The sequence below is a fragment of the Euphorbia lathyris genome, chromosome 4 (genome assembly GCF_963576675.1).
Source record: "Euphorbia lathyris chromosome 4, ddEupLath1.1, whole genome shotgun sequence".
Lineage (NCBI taxonomy): Eukaryota > Viridiplantae > Streptophyta > Magnoliopsida > Malpighiales > Euphorbiaceae > Euphorbia > Euphorbia lathyris.
In genome coordinates this window covers 84,057,837-84,068,670 of record NC_088913.1, presented here as the reverse complement: position 1 = coordinate 84,068,670, position 10,834 = coordinate 84,057,837, and the positions used below count along the sequence as shown (strand labels likewise).

The 10,834-nt window shown below is 34.2% G+C and overlaps 2 non-coding genes across 2 annotated transcripts; both read left to right on the top strand.

Moving 5' to 3' along the window:
- Positions 1-9,225: 9,225 nt before the first annotated feature.
- TRNAK-CUU (transfer RNA lysine (anticodon CUU)) lies at positions 9,226-9,298 on the top strand. The gene has a single exon. It is a non-coding gene; the product is annotated as a tRNA-Lys (tRNA).
- Positions 9,299-9,378: 80 nt separating this feature from the next.
- Positions 9,379-9,460, top strand: TRNAS-CGA (transfer RNA serine (anticodon CGA)). Its single transcript has one exon. It is a non-coding gene; the product is annotated as a tRNA-Ser (tRNA).
- The last annotated feature ends 1,374 nt before the right edge of the window (positions 9,461-10,834 follow it).

The following is a 10,834-nucleotide window of genomic DNA, read 5'->3' as shown; positions in this document are numbered from 1 at the left end:
AGCTTCATTTCGGTATAAAGAACGCCAAAAGCGGTGAAGAAATGAGAAAGAATGGAGTTGGAGAAGAATGGAAATGGAGAATGGTTTGAATGTTGGAATACGGGTGGAAGAAGAAGATGATCCCGTGTTTCATCTTTTTATTTCCTGATTAGTGGCTAAAGTTTATTTTGGTCCTCTCACTTTTATTATCTTTTAAATTCTCCCAAAAGTAATTATATTTTAGCTTTAACTCCTTATAATTAATTCAATTAAGCAAATGGCTTAATATATATATAATTTGGGGTATTACAATGGAGTACCAATGTCTATTGTGTCAGACAGAGACTCAGTATTTACTTCAAAATTTTGGGAAAAACTCCAAAGTGCTCTGGGCACTAGGTTAAATTTTAGCACAACTTTTTATCCACAACAGATGGTCAATCTGAAAGAACAATCCAAACGCTGGAAGACATGTTGAGAATGTGTGTTGGACTTTGGTGGTCATTAGGATACATATTTGCCTGTCATTTAATTTGCATATAATTAATAGCTACCACTCAAGCATTCAAATGGCTCCTTATGAAGCATTATATGGTAGGAAGTGCATATCTCCTTTATGTTGAGAAGAAGTTAGTGAAAGGAAGCTTACTGGTCCAGAGATAATACAAATAACTTCTGAAAAGGTTCTCATCATTCGTCAAAGGTTACAAATTGCCTTTAGTAGGCAGAAAAGCTATGTGGATCCAAGGAGGAAGGACGTGGTATTCATAAAAGGGGGATTATGTTTATCAAAGTGTCACCAATGAAAGGAATCATGAGATTTGGAAAGAAAGGAAAGTTGACACCTAGATACATCGGACCATTTGAGATTTTGAAGAGAATAGGCGAAGTTGCATAGCAACTAGCATTGACTCCTAACTTATCACAGGTTCACCCTGTGTTCCATATATCAATGCTAAGGAAATATGTTCCTGATCCTTCTCATGTTCTTCATCTTCAAGCGATAAAAGTTAGTGAAGATTTATCTTATGAGGAGCAACCAGTGGCAATTGTGGATCGTCAAGTTCGCCAACTACGATCAAAAGTCATTCCAATGGTGAAGGTGTTATGGAGTAATCATTCCATGGAAGAGTGCATTTGGGAATCCGAATTGGAGATGAAGAATGATTATCCTTATCTATTTCAAATATGAGGTTAGTCCTTCAATTTTAAATTCGAGGACGAATTTCCTTAAGGGGGGAAGAATTGTAATACCCAAAATTATATATATATTTAAACTAGTTGCTAAATTGAATTAATTAGAAGGAGTTAAAGTTAAAATATAATTACTTTTGGGAGAATTTAAAAGATAATAAAAGTGAGAGGACCAAAATAAATTTTAGCCACTAAACAAGAAAATAAAAAGATGAAACACGGATCATCTTCTTCTTCCATCCCGTATTTCACATTTATACCATTTTCCATTTCCATTCTTCTCCAACTCCATTCTTCCTTATTTCTTCACCGTTTTTGACGTTCTTTATACCGAAACGAAGTTCTCAACTCCAGCTACAAGTGCATGTAAGTTTTATTGTGAGATTTTGAGTTTTTAAAAATCGTTTAGAGAGAGAAAATTCGTCACTTTTGGTATTCTCTCTATTTCTCGGCTCTATGTTCATTATTTTACAATTCTAACACCAAAAATGGACTTATGGGTTGATTTACCTATGGGTGCACTAGATTTTGATGCATGCATGGTGTTTTGAGATGTAATCGGAGCTACAACGGAAAAAGTAAGAAATCTAACCAAAGTTTAATTTTACAGTTGATTTTGGGTGTTTCGAGAGTGATTCTAGACTCCTGGAATCATAAGAAACAAAGTGGTATAATTAATTTCTCAAAATAACCAACTTTAATTTTTCCGATAGGCGGATCCCAATCACCGGTGATATTTTCCGGTGACATACAAAAAATAGTTGGTTAACTTCAAAATGTTCAAAATATTATTTCGAGCAACATTAATTCTTGGACCTTGGCCAAATTCCTTACCGTTTAGTGTCTATAAATTACGAAAGTATATAGTTGAGTGAAATTAAAGAAAATAAATTAAGTTGGGTTAAAAATAATATTTGGATCCTCATTTAATAAAAATTCAGAATATATAAGTTTAAAAATAATGGTTGAAGGGAGATTGGACTAAGCATAATTAATTAATTATTCTCTTAAGATTTTTGTTTAGTTAATTTGATTGATATAGATATTATGAAAATGGATTATAAGTATATATGTTTATATATTGTTTGATGATGAGTAATTTGGGGAGTAACGTATTGGAATTACTGACGGTTATGGAACTGTCGGATGATTGATGTCCAACCGGGTTGATAAATTGCAGTCTATGGAGTCCCGGTTTGGATTTTGAATATTTTTGAATATAGAAGTGTATTTTATTGCAGGGTTGACTCTAGTCATTACTAGGAGGATGTCCGTTTTATAGGGGGACTCTGCCGAATTTTCGGTAGAAAGTCTATAAAACGTGACGAAATAAATTTCAATATTTTTCTAAACCTATATAAATTCTAAAAATAATATTATCTCTTTTAGATACTCAACCGATAGAAGGAGGAGCAGTACCTGAAAATTAGGACAGTCGGCTAGGAGCAATTTGTGAGTTAATTATATGTTATGCATTTTTAATTTAGCATTTGCATCCATAATAAATGATTTCATGATATTTCAAGTAAAGTACTATTTTTACTTATAAAAGTGTTTTAGTGTTTATAATAATTTATACGTAATTATTTGTGGATAAATACGTGTTATGGACATGCTTCCTGGTGAGCGGCATCAGGACCTTGTGCGCACAGGTACGATCGGGTTATTGGATATTGATGATACTAATATTGTGAATGTTATGATATATGGATAAGCTCGGTTGAGATATTCTCGGGCTATATGATATGTGGATTTTGGATTTAAGTGATGCTGGGTACGGAATCGGTTGAGTTATTCTCGGTCCTTCAGCTAACTGGGTGTGTGGTCGGTTGAGTTATTCTCGGTCCCCCAGTTATTGGATAAGAGTGAAATGCTGATTATTAGTGGATTATTAGATTGAGTATTGAGGTTTAGGGTCCAACACACGTATTAAACCACCTATCTATTTATTTATAAGACAATTTTATGAAAAGCATATTGTGTGATCACTTATATTATATATTATGATTATTATTATTGTGTGTGACATAAATGTTAAATTACTCATGCATTGCATATAATTAATTCACTATGGGAGGTTTGACTCCTTTAATTTTTCAGGTAACTAGAAGTCTGTTGCAGCCCACGATCTTTCTTCGGGCAGCACATCTATCTTATTATGTATGACTATTTAAGAATCATGTTAAAAATTTATATTCTAGACCGCAGTACGAGTTTGAGAATTATATTATGTGCTTCTTTGAAGGACTTAATAATAAATTATGTTAAGACTATTAGTAAGGTTGATTGTATATTATATTAAGGCTTGCTACGGGTTCCGGTAGCTTGAGCTTACCCGTTCCCTAGCGCCGGTCACGGTCCGTGGGATGGGTCGTGACAGTAACTGGATTAAAATTGGCACTTACTGAAGCAATTGACAATAATAGAGAAATGTTGAACGCAATTGAATAAAAATAGAGGGTCATTTTAAATTTTTAAAAGTTCAAGGAGCATTTGCTGTTTTAGACCAAGTACATACGTAGCAACAAAAAATAATAATAATAATAATAATAAAGTTTAATCATAATAATAACATGGTTACAAAAATAATAATAATAGTAGTATATTATAAATATTAAAGATTTGAAATGATTTGTATATAAAACGTTTTTTCATTGATATAGGAAAAAATGATTTTGTAAAATTGCCCAGTAAAAGTTTTTGATGAAAAAGAAAATGAAAAAAAAATGTTGAAATACGGGAAAGTAAAAAAATAGTGGAAAGGGGTGGAAGAATTTGATTCCTTAGGATAAGAGGGAATGGCTGATTTATACCCAGACGGGGCGTTTGATATTCTATTGGGATAGGGATATGGATAAAAGTTGGAATAGGGATAAGGATAAATGGTTGGGATAAGGATAAAAATATGATAGTCGAGAATTATTATTCAATGTTTGGTATATGGGATAGGGATGGGGATAAAATAATACATTTTACTATTTTAACCTTATTTAAATTACATAACATTAATTTAAGGGATAAGATAGACTTTTCCATCCTATTAAAATCGCTGAAGCTTATCCCACCTCCTTATACCACCCCCCTCCTGGGTATAGGATTTGAGGGATAAGAAGTTTATCCCTCATCCGTCTCACTCTTCTATCTCCCGAACAAACACGGGATAACTTATCTCGTGTTTTTTTATCCCTATCCCTCCTATTATATCCCTTCTAACAAACACCCCAAAGGGTAATGTGATTCCCACTCCCTAGTATATTTTGGTTAGGGTAAATAATTATAAGGTCTTAGATTTTTACTTAACGCGCTAGTAAGTCCATCACATTATTATAAGATCCTTAAGTATTATCTTAATCAATTCTTTAGTCCTTCCATTTGTTTTTGTAAATGAAAGTCCAAAATTACCCCTAGTTATATACATAAAAAAAATTGATCTTTTAGTTTAAAATTTAATCTAATTAATTTTAATGAAGTTTTTGAACTACATATACACCGAAATTAATATAATTGAAAAAATGTAATATTAATTTTCTTAAAATATAATTATTTTTCTTTATTTTTAATATAATATCTTTAAACTAACATTAAATATTATTATAAATTTTTTATAATTTTTTAAAAATCATATTTTTTTCATTCGGAAAATTTATTAGAATTGTAAAAACTTTTTATAATGATAGTCTTACTCCTATTTTAATAATTTTTGAAATATGTTTCATTCATTTTTTAGTCAATAAATCTTACGTTATTAAATTAAAATTCTATAATTATATAAAAATTAATAAATCAATTACTTTATATTGGAGAGATTGTGATTCTGTAGGAAAAAAGAGAAAAAAATATAAAATAGGAAAAATACATGTTTTATTATTAAAACCTAAAGTAGAGGGTAATTTTGGTGTTTTAAAGTTTATTTAATATAGTTTGACCATTGACCCAAGCATAAGGACTAAGGAGTTAGCAAAAACAAAAACTTGAGGACTATATAATTATTCCTTAAAAACACAAGGACTAAGTAGTGTATTAGGTAAAAACATATGGACCTTATAATTATTTACCATTTTGGTTAACCAAACGGTAGGAAAGGAAATTACTCATTTCCATTCCCATTCTATACCGTATTTTCACTCAACCAAACACTCCCTAGATACACATGTATATTGTTGGCTAGTTATTTTGCATGATATTCTATACCTTATTTTCACTCAACCAAACACTCCCTAAATACACATGTATATTGTTGGCTAGTTTTTTTTGCATGACTAATCATTATTAATATATACTATTACTTCTTTCTAAATTCCACTTGGATACGGTAAGAAATGGTTATCACTCTTCCAAAATTATTATCTTATATATAACTTTTGGGGAAAAATTCAAATATAACCATTTGTGATTTTACCGATTTGTAAATAGATGTCAGTAATTTTTTTAAAAAAAAAGATGATTGAGGCTTTCGTTAGCAAAAGCCAAAAACTTTTAAATTGATATCATAAAAAAATAATTTTTAATGGCCTTAAAATAAGAAAATTCAAAAATTGAAGATAATTTAAGCATTTGTATTTTTTAATTTGATATTATTTAAGTGTTGTTTGATTAAAAAAGAATATGCACGTTTAAAAAGAAAGCGTAGGTTGGATGTGAGGTTTGATCACAGTTTAGATGGCCTCCTTAGAACCCTTCAGAAGGAGCTGGAAGCTGTGCTTAGGCAGGAGGAGCTTCTCTGGTTCCAGAAGTCTAGGAAATCTTGGATTAGGGATGGGGATCGTAATACCAGGTACTTCCATCTGTCTACTATGATCAGGCGGTAGAGGAATAGAATTGAGGCTATCAAAGATTCTGATGGGGAGTGGGTGTATGAAGATGAGGTGATTCGGAATTTGGCTCTGGAGTTCTATAAGGAGCTTTTCAAAGAGGATCCTGTTCAGCTAGAGAGGGCTCACTCTATTGCTACATTTCCTTTGATCAGTGAGGATATCAGTCAGAGTGCCTTTCTTCATATTTCCCGAAAAGAGATTGACCATGCCATCTTCAGCATTGGGGCGTCTAAAACGCCTGGTATTGATGGTCTTCCAGCTGGCTTCTACCACAAGCACTGGGGTGTTGTGAAGGAGGGTATCTATGAGTTTATCATAGGTGTGTTCAATGGGTCTAAGGATATTGAGCTGGTTAATAGAACTCTCCTGGTCCTTATTCCTAAAATTGATAAGCCTTCTTCCTTTTTGCATATGAGACTCATCAGTCTTTGTAATGTTCTTTACAAGACGATTACAAAAATTGTGGCTAATAGAATCCGTGGCATTCTTCCAGAGATCATTTGTCAGAATCAGGGTAGTTTTGTACCCGGTAGACAAATGATGGATAATGTGGTGATTGCCCAAGAAATGGTGCACACTATGAAGATTAGGAAAGGGAAGAAAGGCATTGTGGCTCTTAAGCTGGATTTGGAGAAGGCCTATGATCGCATCAACTGGAACTTCCCGATGGAGAGTCTGGAGAGAGCTAGGATCCCGGACAGTTGGAGAAATCTTATTAAGGTTTGTATTACTTCTCCTGTGTTTCAGGTTATGGTGAATGGGGATATGTCGGAGGAGTTCTCTCCGGGTCGGGGCATCCGTCAGGGTGATCCTATGAGTCCCTTCCTTTTCGTTATTGCTATGGAGAGGCTGTCCCACCTTATTCAAGATGCCATTGATATTGGGAGTTTCCACCCAGTGGCCATCAACAGTTTCTGTCCCCAGGTGACCCACTTATTCTTTACGGACGATGTCCTTATCTTTCTTGAATGTAATGAGGAGCAGTTGAGTGTCATTATGGATATTTTGGATTGTTTTTGTTCGGCCTCTGGTCAGAGACTTAATATCCAGAAATCTAGGATGATTTGCTCTAAGAATATGAATCCGAGAATTTGTAAAAGATTAAGTGATTTGTCTGGTATTCCTCTTACTAATTCTCTTGGAAAGTATCTGGGGATTCCTCTCCATAGTGAGAGAGTGTCTAAAGTTTCTTTTAAAGATACTTTGGACAAAGCCAATACGAGGTGTGCCACGTGGAAAGCCAAGACTCTCTCCCTCGCTGGTCGTCTGACTTTAATTCAATCTGTGAATTCCGCTGCTCCCAACCACATCATGCAGGCTTGTCAGCTTCCGAATCTTGTGCTTAATGATCTTGATAAGATTAACCGAAGGTTCCTGTGGGGGGAAGCTGCGGAGGGAAGAAAGATCCACCTGGTGCCTTGGAGTGAGGTTTGTCAGCCCAAAGATTCAGGGGGTTTGGGCATTAGGAGAGCTAAGGATAATAATAAAGTTTTATTAATGAAACTTCTTTGGCGTATGTGGCAATGCCCCTCCTCTCTCTGGGTTCGCCTTCTTTGTGGTAAGTATCGAAAAGATAAGATCTTTGGGGGCCCGAAAGAGAGAGTTATCAATTGTTCCTTCCTCTGGAAAGGGATTAGCGCCGTTTTTGCTGAGTTTTGCTCGGGGGTTGGTCTGGATGTGGGTAATGGTAAGTCCATAAGCTTCTGGTTTGATACCTGGATTGGGGATAAACCTTTAGTGGATGTGTGCACTTCCCCCCCGCCTAGTGATATCCAAAACTGGAGGTTAGCCGATGTGGTGGACTCTGAAGGGGACTGGGTTTGGCTTAAATTTGATTCTTTCTTTAGCCTTGAGACTCTCCTTAGAATTAGAGGAGTGAAGGTGAGTAATCAAGAGGAAGACATGGATAAGCATTGTTGGGCGCTGACTAACAATGGAGTCTATTCTTGCAAATCTGCCTTTGAAGCTTTTTCCCTTAACAGGACTGATAATTCCTCGGATATTTGGAAGACCATTTGGTCCCTTAAAATCCCCTACCGCATGAGGAGCTTCCTATGGCTGGGCATTAAAGACAGATTACTTACTAACTCAGATAGATACAGAAGGCATTTGGCGACCTCTGGAGCTTGCGGTAGATGTAGAGGCCATGTTGAATCGTTGTGCCACGCTCTTAGGGATTGCCCTAAGAGTGAAGAGGTTTGGAAGAAAATTCTCCCTCATCATACTTTCTCTTCCTTCATGTCTCATTCTGTGAACGACTGGTTCTCAGATGGTATTAGGGGAAAGTTATTGTCTTATATGGAGCATGGGGACATTTTCTTTGCCATTATCTGTCATCAAGTGTGGAAATGGAGGAACGAGGAGATTTTTGATAATAAAGTTGTGCTTTTGCCTAACTTAGCTGAGTTCTTCTTGAAGAAACTCTCCTCTATTATTGATAGTTTCAAAGGTGAGTCCCTTGCCAGATCTTCCCCGAGTAGTGATGTCCACCTCGTGAGCTGGAGCAGGCCGAGAGAGGGGGTTGTGAAGCTGAATACTGATGGTTCCTGCCTCAGTAATGGTAAGATTGCTGCCGGAGGTGTTCTTAGGGATGCGGGAGGCGCCTGGCTTTCTGGGTTTACCCAGAATTTGGGTTTGGGTTCTTCCTTCTCTACGGAGCTCTGGGGCATTCTCTCTGGGATCCAGCTGGCGATTAGGCTGGGTGTTAAGAGGCTTTCTGTGGAGTCAGATAACTTGGAGGCCATCAATATGATTTTGGGTAGTCATGCCATGGGTCTTCATAGCCGCAACCTTATTAAAGCTATTAAGAGGCTTAGCCCCTCATTTGATATCCTTGAGTTCAGCCACATTTTCCGGGAGCAGAACCGTGTTGCAGATCACTTGGCGGCGGCAGGCCATGAGGGGGTGTTAGGTGTTTCTACCCTTACCGTTCCCCCTATCGCTCTTTCTCCTCTTCTTTTAGAGGATATGATTGGGGTTAGCTTTCCTAGGTTAATCCCGGTGTAGTTGCTTGTTTTGCTTTGCTTTCCTTTCCTTTTCTACCAAAAAAAAAAAAAAAGCGTTTTGAAAAATAAAAAACACCTGGTTTCATGATAAATAATATGTATTAAGTTTGTGGAATATCAGGATTTAACGAAAATATATGTATTTCATTGGAATTAAAAGCAAGTCAACAATGGAACCTTAGAGCATATAAACAAAATTATGTTATAGACTAACTAACGTAAAATCACATCAAGCCCGTCTAGCTCAGTTGGTAGAGCGCAAGGCTCTTAACCTTGTGGTCGTGGGTTCGAGCCCCACGGTGGGCGTTTTTTATTTGTTTTATTTTTCGCTATATTAATCATTATTATTTGTTTAAATATTATATGTATTCCCAGCTTATCAAATCGTCAATATGTCCGAGTGGTTAAGGAAACAGACTCGAAATCTGTTGGGCTCTGCCTGCGCAGGTTCGAATCCTGCTGTTGACGTTCTTTTTGTTTTTGTTATTATTTGATAAGACAGTTTTTAGCTTAATATATAACAACCCTTCAATTTTTCTTTAAAGTGAATTAAAATCCTTCAAATTTATATACTATGTATAAAAAGTGAATTAAAATCCTTCAAATTTATTTACTATGTATAAAAATTCATAACTCATATAAAATGGTGACATTTCAAATTACATATAAAAAAATTCTATTTTTTTTGGAACATTTATATTCAAAACCAACTTTACCCATAACATATAAAATTGTGAAAATTTATCCTTAATTTTAGGAGAAAATAAATTTACCGCTAAGGTTGGTAAGTCGGATTAATTTCAGACATCATTATAAAATACAAATTTTATCTACTTATTCTGCACCAATTACATATTAATTGATTCTAAAAAAAATCATATTTTTGTGATTTATTAATAGAATTTGAGATTAATATTTATGAATTCGGTGAAATATAAATGGTGACATTTCTAAATATATATATAAATTAGATAAGGTGTAAAAAATACATTTAACGTTTACATCCAAGAGTAATTTTACCCCTAACATTTAAAATGGTGCAATTTTACCCCATAACATTAGCAGCCAAGGGCAATTTTACCCTTAAGTTTGGCAAGTCGGATCAATTTCAGACATCATTCTAAAACACAAATTTTTTTCCTTATTCTACACCAATTACATACCAGTTGGTTATAAAAAAAATTCATATCTTTTTTATGATTTATAAACATAACTAGAGATTAATATTACCTTCAAATTTATATACTATGTATAAAAAGTGAATTAAAATCCTTCAAATTTATATACTATGTATAAAAATTGATAACTCATATAAAATGGTGACATTTCAAATTACACATAAAAAAAATATTTTTTTTGGAACATTTATATTCAAGAGTAACTTTACCCATGACGTTTAAAATTGTAAAAATTTACCCTTAATTTTAGGAGAAAGGAAATTTACCGCTAAGATTGGTAAGTTAGATCAATTTCAGACATCATTATAAAATACAAATTTTTTTACTTATTCTGCACCAATTGCATACTAATTGATTCTAAAAAAATCATATTTTTGTGATTTATTAATAGAATTTGAGATTAATATTTATAAATTCGGTAAAATATAAATGGTGATATTTCTAAATATATATATATATATATTAGATAAGGTGCAAAAATACACTTAACGTTTACATCCAAGAGTAATTTTACCCCTAACATTTAAAATGGTACAATTTTACCCCCTTAACATTAGCAACCAAGGGCAATTTTATCCTTAATACCCTTAATTTTTATATCCAGGAGCAACTTTACCTTTAACGTTTAAAATGATACAATTTTACCCCTAATTGGCAAGTCGGA